The 18,991-nt window shown below is 40.8% G+C and overlaps 1 protein-coding gene across 1 annotated transcript in view; it reads right to left on the reverse strand.

Annotated features, from left to right (window-relative positions):
- Nucleotides 1–1,829, reverse strand: part of ALG6 (ALG6 alpha-1,3-glucosyltransferase) — a 57,905-nt gene extending 56,076 nt beyond the window's left edge. Inside the window, exon 1 of the mRNA XM_082647319.1 lies at nucleotides 1,723–1,829. The gene's annotated coding sequence lies outside the window, so the exon portion shown is untranslated. The remainder of the gene's footprint in view (nucleotides 1–1,722) is intronic.
- Nucleotides 1,830–18,991: the final 17,162 nt, after the last annotated feature.

Consider the following 18,991-nt stretch of genomic DNA (forward strand, 5'->3'; position numbering starts at 1 on the left):
ATGGGTAGGCCTTCACATCCTCCACAAGTGGCTCATGTTAGAAACTGAAGGACATCAAAAACATCTCTTCCTGGGCTTCCCTGGTGGCGCAGTGGTTGAGAGTACGCCTGCCAATGCAGGGGACACGAGTTCGTGCCCCGGTCCGGGAAGATCCCATATGCCGCGGAGCGGCTAGGCGCGTGAGCCACGGCCACTGAGCCTGCGCGTCTGGAGCCTGTGCTCCACAACGGGAGAGGCCACAACAGTGAGAGGCCCGCGTACCACAAAAAACAAAAAACATCTCTTCCTGGCCTAATATATTACGCTTAGAATAAAATCCAAGTACCTCAGCCATAAGATCCTGCCTACCTCTCCAATTTCATCTCCTCCCACTTTCCCACAAGGTCTTCCCTCTTTCTAGAACCTGCCCATTTCATTCATACCTCAGTTCCTTTCCAATTCTATTCCCTTTGCTTGGAATGCTCTTAAGTCAGCTCACTGGCCAATCTTTTGTCATTCATCTTATACCTCAAGTCATCCCCTCAGAAAGTTCATCCCTGACCACCCTTACTAAGGTTTCCACTTCTTACTGTTTGTACCGTTACCTTCTTTTATTTTCTTCCTAATTCTTTTCACTATCAGAAATTATATTTTCACACAACATGAAACAATCTCACAAACATAATCTTGAGTTTAAAAAGCTAGACACCAAAGAATGCACACCATATGGTTCCATTTACAAAAGGCTCATAAATAGGCAAAACTAATCTGTGGCGTTAGAAATCAGGAAAGAGGTTACCTTTGGGGAGGAAAGGTCTCCAGGAAGGTCTTCTGAGAAGACGCTGTGAATGTTGCTTCCTGATTTGAGTGGTGGTTAAAAGATGTGTTTACTTAATGATAAAACAACTAGTTACAATTTATGATTTGTGTACAGTATTTTCTTGTACATGTTATATTCCAATTAAAAAGTATAAAGGAAATTACATTTATCTGCCAACTAGAATATAAGCTCCAGGCAAGGAGGGATTCTCCTACCTTAGTCGTGGCTGGGTTCCCTGCGCTTAGAACAATGTTGGCAGAAAGCAGGTACTCATAAAGTATTATATTTGCTGAATGGAGATCTTCGTGTGTGAAGGGAAGTACCTAATTTTACTGAGCCCTTTATGGTCAAAGATATTCTGTGAGACTTTTAACCGATCTCTTCTCCTTGAACAGTAAAAAGGGTTATTACTTTTCCCATCTGTAAAGCAAAGCACAGTAACTTCCTAACCCATCCTCGCGCCACGAAGTTGCCACGCGGGCAGCAGAGGAGTTTTCCGTCCTACTTTGCCCCGAGGGTGCGTCTGGACAGAAAAAAAAAAGTCTGCCGTCCACGTCCCAGGGCTGAACTTGCTCCTTTCAGCCTGAAAGGTGCCTCCCCCAGGTGGACACCACAGCCAGGGACTACTGCTATCCCAGGTGAGCACGTCTCGCCAAAGGGACCCCTCCTGATGTGTCTCTCCCTTTCTCCGGCGGGCCAGACCCTCAGGACCGCAGGAACAAGGGTGCCAAGCCGCTCCAGCCCAGGGTCCCCCCCCCATCACCGCGTCCCCCAGCCGACTCCCAAGCGAGCCTGCGGGCTGGTCTGCGGAGGCCTCGCGTGCCGTTCCTCTGAGCGAAGCGGTGCCGGGAGCCGGGCCGCCAGCCCCAGTCTCTCCCCACCCCGGCCGCGCGCCCCAGAACAGCAGTGACCCGACCCCTTACCCAGCCGCCCGCGGAACGCGAGGATTCGCGCCGCTGCGGGTCCCAGGAAGGCGCCTGCGCGCTCGCCACCGCGGTGGAGTGCCCTGCCGGCCTTCCTTCCGCGTCCGCGTGCTCGCGCGCCGCCCGCGTGCCCTGCGCGGGAGCGAGCCCGTCGAGCGTGAGGGGAGGGGCGGGGAAAAGGCGCGGAGAGGAGGCGGCCGGCTTTGGAGGCGGAGTCCCAGCGGCTGGAACCCGAGAGGCCTGGTGTCCGGGTGAGGCTTGGGGCAGGTGGAAAGCCCCTTGCTCTTCTTTCCTGGGATCGGGGCCAAGGCCTGAAAGGCTGCTTAGTCCACGGATTCCTGTCAGGGGCGCGTCCTGGCTCGCTTCCCACAGTGAACAGCCCCATGGCTAGTCCTGCTTTACTTTCCTCAAGCTACATGCTTGCGAAGAAGAAGGTATTAAGGCTGGGAAGTCAATTCATGGAAGAAAGAGTATTGAACGTACAGCCATTTTTTTTTTTTTTTTTTTGCGGTACGCGGGCCTCTCACTGTTGTGGCCTCTCCCGTCGCGGAGCACAGGCTCCGGACGCGCAGGCTCAGCGGCCATGGCTCACGGGCCCAGCCGCTCCGCGGCACGCGGCATCTTCCCGGACCGGGGCACGAACCCGCGTCCTCTGCATCGGCAGGCGGACTCTCAACCACTACGCCACCAGGGAAGCCCCAAAAATCATGTTTTATTAAATCTAATTGGCTCTGTCAGTTGTAAGAAGCACCACTATTTTATGCACCACTGAGAGAGAAACAAAAGTTACCATCTAAACTTCCTATGATTGTAAAACACATATAATTTCAGAAATATCAATACATGATAAAAGATGTATCTTCAAATGATTACAGTTGGTATCAGTCTCCTTTCTGCCTCCCAACCCAATAGCTTCTGACACAGTATTTAGAACAAAGTTGATGCTTAAAATGTTCATTGAATAAATAGTGGAAGGAACGTCAAAGCCTCTAATTCATACCTGAACTACCCCACCATTACATTTATATACCTACTCCTGCTCTTTCCCTCCACTAGGTACTACCACCTCTGAATGTCCAGTGCCTATATATAACAGATGCTCAGTAAATGCGTTTTGAATGAGGTCATTAGGGTAGAACCAAATTCTTTATGACTGTTATCCTTATAAGATGAGGAAATTTGGCGACGGACATGCCCACGCGCAGAGGACAATGTGAAGACATGGAGAAGATGGCAGTCTACAAGCCAAGGAGCGAAGTCTCAGAAGAAACCAACCCCGCTGACACCTTGATCTCAGACTTCTAGCCTCCAGAAGTATGAGAGTATACATTTCTGTTGTTTAAGCCACCCAGTCTCTGGTTTTCTGTGTGGCAGCCCTAACAAATCAGTACATACCTTATCAAAGGTACTCTGAATACTCAATGTACTAGGCAAACTTCCTCACACAAATCATACTTTTATAGTAGTTTCTAGTCCCGTCCCCAGATCACTTCCACTTATTAAGAAAACAAACCCTTTTCTATATCAAGCCCAGCACTTCCCTGATTCTAGGTGAAAACCATTCATCTGATCATAGCTGTTTTCTGAAATAATTTTTTCTTCTCTGTACATCTTCCTCAATTGACCCTTATATGTCATTTGCCATTCTTCTGAAATCTCCAGGTTTCATCATACCTTTGCCTACTCCGGGGAATAAGTCCACCTAAGCAGCATAGAGTTAGAGTGAACCTCCAAATTTCCATGTAGCCATTGGCAAAATAGTCTTGTCTTTTATATGCTAAAAGTTGTTCATATCCAATTCACTTGATCCTCACAATAACCCTGAGAATGGTAGAACAGGTATTATTATCCTTTTTGGACATACAAGAAAACTTGACATCAACATTTCCCAATGTTCCACAGAACTGTCATTCAGTGTGATACCTATTGTCAAAGAAAAAAAAAGGTAAAAGAAAAGTATGGGGACCATCTTTTGATACAGAGATAAGTTTGAAAACAATGGGTTACACAAATCTAAAAAAGGATTCTTTACTCCAGGTTTTCTCAGAGGCTTTTGTGTGTTATTGTAAGTCATGACTCTCTAAGAGAATACAGAATTTTCAGACATTAACCATGAAATCCTATCCCCACACCCCAACCCCACTCTGACATCCCATCCTACAGAGTGGTTCATGAAACACACTTTTTGGAAATGCTGGTTTGAGACCTGGTGTAATTTCCCTAAGAAATACAGCAAATAGATGTCAGGACTATAATTAAACATGAATCTTAGTTACTTTCATTCATTTTCAAGTCATTTTCATTTTTTGCACCCCTAAAAAAAGACAAAATATTGATGAAGACTGTCCTTAGTATGATTATGAACTTTGAAAATTAATTATAAAACAAAATTAAGTGGAAAAAAATAAATCCCCCAAAACCAGAAATAGAATGAAACAAAAGAAATTTGGATACAATGTGTATCCAGTTGGTGGCTCAACTACACAGAGAATAAATGTTCCAAGTGACTTTATTATTTCTTCCTTTTTGGCCATGCTGCGTGGCTTGAGGGATCTTAGTTCCCCAACCAGAGATCGAACACGGGCCCCCAGCAGTGGAAGTGTGGAGTCCTAACCACTGGACCACTAGGGAATTCCCCCAAGTGAGTTTAAAACACTGTAATTTAATGATGTATCCCAAGTGCAATATACCCTAAGAAAAAAAAGATCTGTTAAAAAAAATTAAATGATTGTTGTTAGTAACTCATGTTGTTGGCATTAGGATTAGTGTGATTCTAAGACTACTGTATGTGTAAAGTGGGGTAAAGAAAATGAAGATTTATGTGGTATTCAGACCCTACCATCCCGGTATTTTGATACCAGGATTCTTGGTGTGGGAAAGGAGTAAAAGGTGTAAGATAGAAGTTAAGTATCAATATGAACTTATGATTTATTTTACCTAATTACTGAAGAGAAAAAAGGGAGGGAGGGAGGGAGGAAATATTTCCTAGCTCTTTTTACTGAAAAGACTAAAAACAAAGTCCAATTCAATAACAATGAGCATCCTTAGCATACAGACTGTAGTCTTGAAACACCATTTCTACTAAAAAGGAAAGGGAGATCACAGGAGAAGTAGCTAATTACAGGTTTGGAAAAGAAATACATAAAAATAAATCTGGAAATTTTTGTTCACCAGGTATCAAGGAAACTATCAAAGACTACTAGGGTCAATGTCAGAAAGACTCCAGAGCCACCTTGAAGAGACTCCCGAGGGCCATGGATGGGACACACTGAGCATCGGTAAGCATAATAACTGCAATGGATTGAAACACATCAAACGTGAATTGTCTGTCTCATTGTCCATGCGCTCGTAAAGATACTTTAAAAAAAGAAAAGGTCACCAATGGAGGAAGCTAGCAAACCACTCATTATTTTGAAAACTGGTAAATAAAGAAAAAGAATCAAGTAGTTATTCTGTCTTTGTTATATAAATTATTCTGGTGGGTAGCCAAATAGTTGATATGGGAAAGATTCTCTTTATAGAGTATTCAACTTACCTTTCTCTTCCCTCTCCCCTTCCTTCCTCTCCCTTCCCTTCCCTCTCCCTTTTTACACACACACACACACACACACACACACACGCACACGCACACGCACACGCACAGAATCACCCTTGTTTCAAACCACCAAATAGCCTTATAGATGAGATGAAATGTTTTGGGAACTTCAGAAACTAAGCCCCTATTTGAAAGAGACCAAAGTGGAATCAACATAAAACTGCATTATCTGCTGTGAAAGTATAATTATTTAAATTTCTTTACTGCTTAAATGAAGCTAATCAAGCTCATCTATAATTACTTATGGATATATTCATTTATTCAACAAATAGTTTTTGAATAAATAACCTGCCCTTAAGGTGTTTATAGACCAGTATTGTATACAGCCCAGGAGAATATAAATTCCTGTTATTTTTGCTGTCAATTTCAGATGCCACTTGCAATTACTCTCATACAAATACAGATTTTTCAACTGTATATATGTACATAATCATACATATAATTTTGTCAATTTGGGCCATAAAATAAATAATACACGTTCCTGCCATATAGTTGGAATGGTGTTATTGTCACAGAATCTAGGAACAATTCTAAGAACATCATTTTTATATCTTTATTTTTATCCAGATGTTATTTAAATAAGACAGAAGAAATAGAAATGTATAAAGGTCCACAGATATAATTTGGTATGGAAGTCGAAGCTTTATAAACTCATAAGATTTTAAAATTCTGTTTTTAAAAGTTATTAAAATATAGGATGGTGCTTATGTCTTTACAGATAAAAAGAGATCTTTAATGTGGCAATGCAATATATTCATGGGTTCATGGACCCCCACACCTTCAAGGAGTGTCATAAATCTACATCTCTCTCAGTCCAGGACTTTGAATTTAAATTTAAATATATGACATAACTTAGCCCAACATATTTTGGAGAATTACAAACATCTATAATTTCCAATAATGAGAAACACTGATGGGCCGATGTTTAAGCAGATTTGTAAAGCCAATGTGATAACACAAATGCAATTTTATTACTTTATCTTCAGTGTCTTTCACAACTGAGTGGACTGTCACACTCTATTATGTGGCCCACAGATCCACTGGCTAGAGCTATCATGGTACTTGTCTAAAATGGTCTTTGAAAATGAAAATTTGGGCTAAATATAAAGGAGGCAACCTGCCAGTAAGAACTATTCAAACCAAAAAGTCTCCCCAAGGGAAATGATAAGAACTCCGTTTTAAAATCATATAAATCAAGATGGTAGGAGGTTCCAACTTGTAAATTTTACAGTAAATACATCAAGATGTAAAGTCAGATTTTTAAGTAAATTTTTATTTGTAGTAAAGAATGAAAGCCCATACCAGAAAAACAGGTAAGTCACAAAATAAAGCCTTGCTTCCTAGCTTTTGCTCACCAATTTTTTTAAAAAGGTTACCAAACTAAAAAAGAGCTCTGAGGAGAGGGGCAGGACACAAAATACATAGGATGTGATTTTTTTTTTTTTATCACCATTTTGTTTTACAGTGGGTTTTGGGTTTGGTTTTAATGAGAAAGGAGATGGCAGATATTGTCAGTAGTAGCACTCTGCCTCTAGGAACTTGGATTTAAAAATCTAAATGAGATAACACATGTGCCCAATAATAGTAGCTACTACATAAATCACCTGAATGATTCTCATAAAATGAAGGGAAGAACCTAGGTGCTTTGATGGTGTGAAGGAAAATAATCCTTTCTGGATATGCAGTGAAGGCAGGTTTGGAAAAAACTATCTATAAAAAGTTATTTCCTATAATTGATGGAGTTAGTTTTCTGGAATAAGAGCTGAACTGAACAGAACTAAACTATTATTGAATCCACAGTAGTCAGTTCATAACCTCTGGGTGCCCTTCCTCCTCCTCTAGGATTTCTTTCAGGATCTGGAGAAGAGGGCTAGGAAAAGGAAAACATTCTCTCCCTTCAGTTGACACCTGCAACCCAAGAACATACGATAAGAAAAATTAAAAACAAACAAACAAAAAACAGCCGCAAGTTTTTCCCAAAACCCCTATACAAAGCTGTAGTAGAGTATCATTGTGTTTACTATCCAAATAATGGAGCTCTTGTTCTTTATACTTGTTCTTGGGAAAGACTGGAACTATTGCATTACCGTAGGTATGCATTTGGGCTGATTGCGAGGTTGGGGCCAGAGAGTACTAAATCCTATTCAAATAAATGAGGGGGCTGGAGAATAAATGTGTGAACAGTGATTCTCCAAAATAGACCCCAGTGAAGTGCAATTACCATTTATCAGATACCCTGCATTTTCCTCTCCATAGACTTCTACAAAACACTGTGGTTTAAATGAAATGCACCAAGGCTGGTATCTAGTTACATTAAGCCCTAATTTGACTCCTTGGTTTGTTCTCTGCGGGAAGCTTTCCTGTCTGTGTATACTTCTCTTCCCAAATGAATTTTCCCTAGAGGCATCAGGGAAGTGGAAAGTCTTTCTCTGGAGGCTCCTTTTTTAATTTTTGCCTTACTTTTTGTGAAATACTCAGTTCCTTTAAGCCATTTCACAGTGTAAGATTTAATTACATTCTGGTTTGCTTTTTTCCTGGGCTCTCCTTGGTGTTACCGATTTGATCAAAACCACCAAGCAGAGATTTTTATTGAGTCCTAAAACCTAAGACATCCAGATCAAATTTTGGAAAACTTTGTGTGCTTAATAAACTTCTCTACTTTCTCAGCACGCTTATCTCACATTGAATGAATAAAGTTTTGGTAGTTGTTTAAATAGATTAAACGTCACACTTTAAATAGAAAGAGAAGGCTCTGCCTAACTGACCTATTTTTCATCTGTGATTTAGAAAAAGGTGAGATTAGCATGGATATTGCATTTTCAAGGACCTCACCACTATTAAATAGACTGTTAAGTGCATTTTATGGCTGAAGAGTCTGTTCCCAGTTCAGTCTACAAGACGTGCTAAGTTCATCTCTACCTGCTACATTGAACATTCACTGACTAAAATACTTTCTGTGGATGTAATACCTATGCTCTGTATCTTTTAAGTATATAACTCTTAATATTTTAGGACTAGTAAAACATAACTCAATAAAAGTCCCAAGAATATGTGTTGTCCCTCAAGAAAAATACAGTGTTCTTATTTATCCAATGATATACATCCTGTGCTCCATTAGCTGCTGCATATCATAAGGTGACCAGATGTTGAAAAAATAACATAGGCACTCATAAAATGAGACTCCAAGTCTTATTTAAACCAAAAAAGCAACAATAACTGGTTAAAACTGCATCCTCACATCAACTCAACTTGTTCTCAGGATTTCAAGGCTCTGAAAGGAGTAGTTTATGGGCTTCTAATGAACAGAAATATTTTACCACTCATGCTTACTGCAACTTGGGCCACCTTGAGCATTTTTCTCTTGTTGTTGTCTTTTAAGGAACTTCTGCCTGGCTGTTTGCCTTTTTATTTAGGTGATCTTTGAACACAAAAGAAAATGTCAATGAATGAACATAAGATAAACCTTTAATATAAAAATTAAAAATACTTACATAGGGCTTCCCTATGTGGCGCAGTGGTTGAGAGTCCGCCTGCCGATGCAGGGGACACGGGTTCGTGCCCCGGTCCAGGAGGATCCCACATGCCGCGGAGCGGCTGGGCCCGTGAGCCATGGCCGCTGAGCCTGTGCGTCCGGAGCCTATGCTCTGCAGCGGGAGAGGCCACAACAGTGAGAGGCCCGCGTACCGCCAAAAAAAAAAAACAACTTACATAAATTAAGAAGTTATCTTCCTGTGTCTCCCCCTCTTTCATCAAAGTTTACAATCTATTGTACTGTGTTAGCAAACCCAAAAAGAAGTAAGTCTGTTAATGGAGAATTCTGTTAGAAAGGCTACTTACCTGCTTTTGCTTCTGTGGCATGCCAGAACTTTGATTTTAATTGTTCGGTAGACTCCATCTAATCCAGATATCCATACGTAATAATGATTACAGGGATTCTTCAATTCAGAACTTTATGTACCCCAAAAATCCCCTTATAGGGAAAAAATGGCTATCTGTTCTGAGGGTTCCCAATAACCCAGACATGCATCTTAAGCACTTAAACCTTTTAAATTCCCCAACTTCCACTTCCTGTGAAGAAATTCTATTAACCACTCTATATATAGAAAAAGTTTCTTTTGGTTCTTCTTCCTTTCTGCCACAAATAATATAGCCTTTACCACTCTGCCCAGCTGGCATTACTTCAATTGTTCTGCTATATTCTTATTCCACTTTGCTAATATCTCCCTTACAGCATCTAATTCATTCCTCTTTGTGTTATAGTTAGCTATATACATGTTTGCCCCCAACAAGAAGTTAAGCTTCTTAAGAGGAGATTAAATACCTTATTCTATTTTATATTCTTTACAATTGTCAGCACAATATTTTGAATTAGTGGGTTCACAATAAACATTTTGCTAAATTAATTAAAAATTCATTAACCAACCAATTAATAATAAAGATTACATTAATTAAAGACTAAGCAGAGCTGTTAGAGAACACTTAAATTCCCAGTGGAATCAACAAGAATAACTTGAATATACTTGACAGTACATTTGTTTTTTTGTTTTTAAATTTATTTATTTATTTATTTATTTTTGGCTGCATTGGGTCTTCGTTGCTGCACGTGGGCTTTCTCTAGTTGTGGCGAGCGGGGGCTACTCTTTCTTGCGGTGCATGGGCTTCTCATTGTGGTAACTTCTCTTTGATGCAGAGCATGGGCTCTAGGCACATTGGCTTCAGTAGTTGTGGCATGCGAGCTCAGTAGTTGTGGCTCACAGGCTCTAGAGCGCAGGCTCAGTTGTGGTGGCGCTGGGGCTTAGTAGCTCCGTGGCATGGGGGATCTTCCTGACCCAGGGCTCGAACCCGTGTCCCCTGCATTGGCAGGTGGATTCTTAACCACTCTGCCACCAGGGAAGTCCCAGTACATTTGTTTTTAAAAATATCCCAAGAGGAAAAATCATCTAGACCCATTTGAACATTTCATAAAGCAATTTTAACCAAGTTATTTATGACTTGGTGAATTATTTATTCTACAGATACACTAAGGTTATGTTTCTTAAAAAAAAAAATGGAGCAATGAGACTAGATAACCTAGATAATTCAAATTCCCATTTTACTTTTCTCAGCATTGTTTCTTGGATTCTTTCTTTAGTCTTTTCCTTTGCTTGGTTGAGCTATAAACTTTAAAGTTCTTAAGTATAAAAGCAGTAGAGCTATGTTGTCAGGTTCTCTAGAACAAAGATCACTAATAAGCTTTGTTTGCAAAAAGAAATCCTATTGTGGAATTAAGAGTACACGCCTGGAAGTCAGAGACCTGGTTCTACTCCTGGTGCTGTTACTATGTTATCTTATCCAAAATACTTTACCTTTCTGACCACAGTTTCCTTTTTTATACAATTAGACGGTTTTTATACTAATCTCCAAAGTTCCACCAAATTATTAAAATACTCTAAATTTATTACAAATAGCATTGATACTTATTTTTTTATTGAAGTATAGTTGATTTACAATATTGTGTTAGTTTCAGGTTGTACAGCAAAGTGACTATATATATATATAGTCTCCTGTGCTATACAGTAAATCCTTGCTGTCTATTTCATATACAGTAGTGTATATCTGTTAATCCTATACTCCCAATTTATCCCTTCCGCCGCGTCCCCTGTGGTAACCATAAGTTTGTTTTCTATGTCTGTCAGTCTCTTTCTGTTTTGCAGAAAAGTTCATTCGTACTGTTTTTTAGATTCCATATATAAGTGATATCATATATTTCTCTTTTCTGACTTACTTCATTTAGTATGATAACCTCTAGGTTCATCCATATTGCTACAAATGGCATTATTTCATTCTTTTTATGGCTGACTAATATTCCATTATATATATGTACCACATCTTCTTTATCCATTCATATGTTGATGGACACTTAGGTTTCTTCCATGTCTTGGCTATTGTAAATAGTGCTGCTTTGAACATTGGGGTCCATATATCTTTCTGAATTAGAGTTTTCTCTGGATATATGCCCAGGAGTGGGATTGCTAGATCATATGGTAATTCTATTTTTAGTTTTTAAGGAACCTCCAAACTGTTTTCCATAGTGGCTGCACCAATTTACATTCCCACCAACAGTGTAGGAGGACTCCCTTTTCTCCACATGCTCTCCAGCATTTACTATTTGTAGACTTTTTGATGGTGGCCATTCTGAGTGGCGTGAGGTGATATCTCATTGTAGTTTTGATTTGCATTTCTCTAACAATTTGTGATGTTGAGCATCTTTTCATGTATTTGTTAGCCATCTGTGTGTCTTCTTTGGAGAAATGTCTATTTAGGTCTTCTGCCCATTTTTTTGATTGGGTTGTTTGTTTTTTTGATATTGAGTTGCATGAGCTGTTTGTATATTTTGGAAATTAATCCCTTGTCAGTCACATCGTTTGCAATTATTTTCTTCCAGTCTGTAGGTTGTCTTTTCATTTAGTTTATGGTTTCCTCTGCTGTGCAAAAGCTCATACATTTGATTAGGTCCCACTTGTTTACATACTTATTTTTTTAATTAAGTAGTCTTTTATTGGAAAGAGTAATATGTGTGTGTGGTAGATTAAAATTGGCCACAAATTCTTCGATGCTCCTCCCTGTAAGAGATAGAGTCTATTTCCTCAGTCCTTGAAGCTGGGCTGGCCATGTGACTTTCTTTGACTAACAGAATATGGCAGAAGTGTTGTGTGAGTTCCTGTGAGTCTAGGCCTCAAGAGGCCTTGCAACTTCAGCTCTTGCTCTCCTTGAACACAGGCATCATGTCAAGAAGCTGAGGCTGACCTGCTAGAGGCAGATGGCACACATGACAGCCAGCATCCACAGCCAGACACCTAAATGAGTCCACGTTAAATCATAACGTGGACTTGTCCAATCACCAGACTCCTGCAGCCACATGACCAAGAGAAGACCAGGAGAACTACCTGGTGAGCCCAGCCCTAACTTGCTCACCCTTAGAATTGTTACGAAAGAAAATGGGTGTTTAGTCACTAAGTTTTGAAGTGATTTGTTATATATAGCAATAGATAACTAGTATAATACCACCAGTTAAAAAAAAAAATCAGAGGGCTTCCCTGGTGGCGCAGTGGTTGGGAGTCCGCCTGCCGATGCAGGGGACGCAGGTTCGTGCCCCGGTCCAGGAGGATCCCACGTGCCGCGGAGCGGCTGGGTCCGTGAGCCACGGCCACTGAGCCTGTGCGTCTGGAGCCTGTGCTCCGCGACGGCAGAGGCCACAGCAGTGAGAGGCCCGCATAACGCCAAAAAAAAAAAAAAAAAAAATTAGAACAAGCAAAAATATGTCTTCCTTCCTCCCAAAAGCCTGAGTTCCCATCCCCAGAGACAAAGTCCCCACAATGGGAACATATTCTGCACACTGCTCTGCATCTTGCTTGATTCCTTTAATATAATATGGAATTTATATCAGCCATATAAATAGCATTGGAGCATTCCATTATATGGATAATATAGCATAATTCACTTAACCAGTCCCCTTCAGATAGACATTTAGGCAGTTTCTGCTTTTTTGTTATTTACAAACATTGATACAATGATCATCTTTGTGCATATACATCTATGCATACATGTATACCTATATTTCTTTAGGAGGTGGGGATGGGGATCGAGGATGGTACTCCCTCACTCAGATATGTGGAAAGTCCACACCAACAAACTTCTATCCAACAGGCAGGACTAGTAAGGCAATCCTACTGTCCAGTCAATGCCAATGAGGGTGATCCCTACTAAAGCCAACTTTTTTTTTTTTTTTTTTAGCTTTTATCGCTCTGTCAAAGTCACTCTGTTGTTCTCAGTGCTGTGTGTTTCTTCTGGTATACCACAGCAGGCTTCTGAACTTTTGTCAAAAGCTGCAGTTGCCATATACTTTGCCCAGACATCCATTGTATGCCCGGGAGTCTATCTAAGCTTCTGGCTATAATCACCAATCTCATCACTGCCTCTCACTGAGGAAAGCCTGTCCCCACAAGAGAACTATCAAGCAGGTAAACACTGATAAAAATCATACCTAGATTTCTCTGCATTATATCCCTCATAGGATACTTGATTTTGCCTCTCTTTTCCCTCTCCACTCCAGCTCTCACCTTCTTTTGTGCTTTCTAGGGCCCTTCTTCTGACTAAGTTTTCAGCTTTCACTCGTTCTTACAGTTTTGGAGCAGGCTTGACCCTCTCCACAAATGCCTGATGGGAAGAATCCACTTATGAAGAACACAGGCTTCCCGTGCTCTGGTTCAAGGCACACACCGGTACTCTCCAGCCAAAGGCTCTCAAATGCTCTCCATTATCATTTTCCAAAAATACTTGAACCCCGGATTATGAGAAGACCAGTTTCTGAGACACTCCATCACTGTGCCTCAGGCTGCTGTGGGTGAATGACACGCAGCACATAGGACCAAGATTTTCCCATGGCCCTTGCTCCCAGATGAAAGGCACCTTCAATCATATGCTCCCAGGTTCTACACCCCAACATAACCTCTTATGCTTTCATTAATAATGAACTGAACCGGGCTTCCCTGATGGCACAGGGAAGTGGTTGAGAGTCTGCCTGCCGATGCAGAGGACGCAGGTTCGTGCCCCGGTCCAGGAGGCTCCCACATGCCACGGAGCGGCTGGGCCCGTGAGCCATGGCCGCTGAGCCTGCGCGTCCAGAGCCTGTGCTCCGCAGTGGGAGAGGCCACGGCAGTGAGAGGCCCGCGTACCGCAAAAAAATAAAATAAAATAATGAAGAACCCATCTACAAAACAAATGAAGCTGGAAAGTGAGATACTTTCCTACCCTCCCTTGCAGGTACAAGTAGCCATTGTGTCCAAGTTCTGGTCAGTGATGTGTATGGGGAAGTCAGCTGGTAGGGCATCTGTGAACGTTTTTTCCTTTTCTAACAAAGGGGATAAATGCAGTGTGCTCTGCCCTTCTAGCTCCTATCTCTTCTTCCTGCATTAAATACAAAAATACCTGGAGCTCTGACAGCCATTTTGCAACCACGGGTGATGTATTAATTTTCTATTGCCAAATTACCACAAACTTAGTAGCTTAAAAAAAAGACAAATTTATTATATTACAGTTCTAGAAGTTAGATCTTTGCCACCTTTTAAAAGCTGCCTGCATTCCTTGGCTCACAGCCCCTTCCTCCATCTTCAAAATCAGCAGCATAATAGCTTCAAATCTCTGTCTCTCTGACCTCTGCTTCTTTCAACACATTTCCTTCTCTGACTCTGACTCTCTTGCCTCCCTCTTATAAGGACCATTGTTTACATTAGACCTACCTGGATAAACCAGATTACTCTTCCCATCTCAAGATTCTTAACTAAATCACATCTACAAAGTCCCTTTGGCCATCAAAAGTTATATATTCATAGGTTTTGAGTATATGGATGTGGACATCTTTGGGGAGTTTTTATTCTCTCTACCAAAAGTAATATGCATAATGACCAAAAGCTGAGGATGATAAAACAGAAAGATAGAAGAGCCCACATGCTTGATGACGTTACAGAATCACAGTACCAGTCCTGGGCTGTATACCTCTACGTAGTAAAATGTCTTCATTGCTTAAGTCACCATTAATTGGGTTTTCATTTTCTTGCAACTGAACACATTCTAACTGGTACATTGTTTTCATTGTGCAAGATTTAACGTGATTCCTGGGCAGATTCTTCCACATAGAACAAGATGGCCACCAGTAGCTTCAAGATTACCTTTTACCAACTTCGCAGCCTAGATGGTAAGAGAGAATCTCTCTCACATTAGGTCCAGAAAAAGATCTGGCCTGACTCTCACTGTCCTAAATTGAGCCAGGCCTGGGCCACATACCAACTCATGGAGCAGAGATATGGGGTCAGCCCCACCAGAACCTCAAGAACTGAGAATAAAGAAGGGGAACTTTCACAAAGGAGAACTGGGGCTTTGCTACTAGAAAATCAGCAAATAGATGCTGGGCAGCAAAAGCAACTGAAGATTACTAGAGAAGGTGATACATAAAGCGTTCTTTTCTTGAGCACTTACTATATTCCAGACACCAGGCTAAGCCATTTTTTTTCATTTAAAAAACAGTTACTGAGCACCTACTACATGCTAGGCAGGAGAAAAAGAAAGATATGGTTCCTGTTCCCAAGGCAGTTAATATTTGAAGAGTTTACAAGTATTATCTCATTTAATCCTTTCAACCACAATATGACATAGGTATTTTATTTATCCCTACCTAATAGATTAAAACATAAAATGCCATATAGCATAGAGTGCTTAAGTGACTTGCTCATGGTAGTGAGTGGCAGAGCTGGAATTCAAGGTTTATCTCGGAAGCCTAGCCCTAATCTAATATACATGCTGCAAGTATAGATGAGAAGTAAGCTGAAAGGGGATAACACTGCCCCTAGTGACCTACAGGACCAGGGCTGTTCCAGGGAATGCTGAGGACCCAGACAAGGTACTTCAGTCAAGTTAAAATGGATATCAAGGGCTGGTAGAGAAAAACATATGTGAAAGAAGGAAGACAGACCCCTGTAGCCTGCAGGAGTGAAAGGGAACTTGGGGACCAATTATATATTTCATTTCATTTTTTACATAAATGAGACCTCATCCTCGCTCTTTGCTCCATTTTCACCCCCTATAGCCATTAACTAATAGAACCCAAGAGTTGGAAGACGAGTTATAGAGCTTCTAGTCAAAAGCTCTTCATAACCCAGATGGCAGCCAAAGTCTCCCTGCCTCTTAAGACCAAGCAAAATGGACTCAAACTTCCACTCCACCTGCTATGGAATATCGAATGCCCTTCCCAACATCACTGAAAAAACCTAGGTACTCATCCTCATGGAAGCTGCTTCTGGCTCTAACTACTTTGTCTTCCAAGTTGTTGGTCTCTATATTGTTGCTTCTCCTTCATTGCAGCCCTGTCATCAATTCAGATGTGTAATTCAACCCAATTAATACACTAATCTCCTGCACGTCATTTTCTACTAATGAAAAAACTGAGACATGAAGAGGTTAAAAGACTTACACCAAATCGTTCAGTTGATGAGGGGCAGGCCTGGGCCAAGATGTCAGGCCTTCTTTCTACTTCATCATTCTGCTCCATCAGGCACCTTTGTGTAGGGCAGAATGGGAAAAGAAAACTTGGATGACTGTTGCCTCACCCTTATGACCTCATGTAACTTTATCTCCCAGATACCCTGTCTCCAAATACAGTCATTTTGAGGTTACAACTTAACACATGAATGTTGAATGGGATACAGTGCAGTCCACAGCATGACCTCATTAAAAGTTAGGAAAAAACCAATGTGTCAGCCATAAAAAGGAACGAAATTGGGTCATCTGTAGAGACGTGGATGGATCTAGAGACTGTCATAAAGAGTGAAGTCAGAAAAACAAATATCACATATTAACACATGTATGTGGAACCTAGAAAAATGGTACAGATGAACTGGTTTGCAGGGCAGAAATAGAGACACAGATGTAGAGAACAAACATATGGACACCAAGGGGAGAAAGTGGCGGCGGGGAGGGATGGGGGTGGTGGGATGAATTGGGAGATTGGGATTAACATGTATACACTAATATATATAAAATAGATAACTAATAACAACCTGCTGCATAAAAAATAAATAAAATAAAATTCGAAAAAAAACAGTCTGTCATCTCAGAAAAACAATTTCACCTGCCTTCTCAACTCTTAATGAAGTCTTAATTATGAAAATAATTAGCGATAAACTCTTTTTTCATTAATAGGGCAAAAGAACTTGCAAATCACCTAACAATCCTTGAGTGCCTAGTATGTGCCAGGTACTGTTACAAACACCTTACATATATTAACTAAATTCATCCTCACACCACCTTATTAGGTAGATACTATTTCAATTCCCGTTTTGCAGATGAAGAAATGGAACCTGCCTAATATCACACAGCTAGTAAGAGGCAAGGCTACGATTCAAACTCAAATAGTCTGGCTCTAAGCCTGTGCTCTTAATTCTAACTCAACATAGCTTATACTTATTATAGTCATTTCCAATTTATTTATGTTGTAAATAAACATGGTTATACAAAAACAACTGGGAAATAATACGTATGAATTATATTGTATAGCTTATTCACGTAAAGTGCTTAGAACTAATTCTCAATTAAAAAGGAAAAATAGAATTGAAAATTATAGCCAACTCAAGTCAGTAGTGCACGAATAAAGCATCCCTCCTAAAAATTTGGGGAGTTCCAGCTATCTACTTATGTCATATATAATGGAAACACTGAAATATTGCCGAGTCTTGCCTTTATTAGTAGAATACTAAATTAGAGTCCTCAATGTACCCTAACAACACTTAATTTTTTTTGTAAATATCAAGTATAATTGGAAACAGAAGACCACCCCCAACTAGGATGACCAACTGTCCCAGTTTGCCTAGGACTGTTCCTCTCTTCTAGTCCAGGAAATTTGTAATTCATTTTGTAAATATCAAGTATAGTTGAAAACAGAAGATTCACTCCCCTCCCCAACTAGAATGACCAACTGTCCCGGTTTGCCTGGGGCTGTCCTTGAGTTCTCTTCTAGTCCAGAAAGTTTGCATCTCCTCTGGAACCAGAAACAACTGTACTCATCCAAACATGTTTTTCGCTTTTTTTGTTTTGCCACATCTTTGGGTTTTGGTGCTCAAAAGCTAAATATTTAACATTTTGTTTCTTATGGTTTCCTTTTCCTGTGGCAGTGGATGATATCCTAGTTTGAACTGGAGAGAGGGATGGGATTTAAAAATAAAAGATTACATCTCAGGAGTCCAAAAAATATTAACAGGAAACAAAATTCTCATCCACAGGGACATTTATCCGAACTCTGGAATCAGCCTGGCTTGGGGAAGGTCCCATTTACCCCCATCAGCTTCTCCCTGGTTGCTTCTCCTCTCTCCTCTTCAAGGCTAAGAAAGTTTATACAATTTGGCCAGCTGTGAGTCTTTACCTATTGTTCCAAAATCAACTGTTAATGATGTAAATTTCCCCCGCCCCCTAGTACTTTGATTTTTGACAGGCAAGGAGCCCAGTTTCTTTCCAAAAGCCTTCCTTCCTTTTTGCCATCAACTTCAAAATGTCTGTTTTAAAACTCAAAACTAAGCAGACACTTTTTCCCTCTGAATTTTTTTCTGCTATAACAAATAATAACAGCTAATATACCATATATTTAATAATAATAATAATAATGGTACTACCCCATGGACTTTAGGTGGTACCAAAATGGAAGAGAATTATTATTTTTTTTTTTTTGCGGTAAGTGGGCCTTTTACTGTTGTGGCCTCTCCTGTTGCGGAGCACAGATTCCGGACGCGCAGGCCTAGCGGCTGTGGCTCACAGGCCTAGCCGTTCCACAGCATGTGGGATCTTCCCGGACTGGGGCACAAACCCGTGTCCTCTGCATCAGCAGGCTGACTCTCAACCACTGCGCCACCAGGGAAGCCCAATGGAAGAGAATTAAATGCTGACATTGTCTAACAGGAGTTAGTACTCTACAAGTGTTTGCTGGCCAAGCACTGTTGTAAGCACTTCACATGTATTCTCACAGCAACTTCATGAGGTAGGTACTATTATTAACCTCTTATTCCAGATGAAGACACTAAGTAACAGTAAGGTTACACAGTCACATGACTAGTAAGTGGCAGGGATGTATTTCAAGCAGTCAGGATTCAGATC

Source organism: Grampus griseus, assembly GCF_964374135.1.
Source record: "Grampus griseus genome assembly, chromosome: 1".
In the NCBI taxonomy this organism is placed as follows: Eukaryota; Metazoa; Chordata; class Mammalia; order Artiodactyla; family Delphinidae; genus Grampus; species Grampus griseus.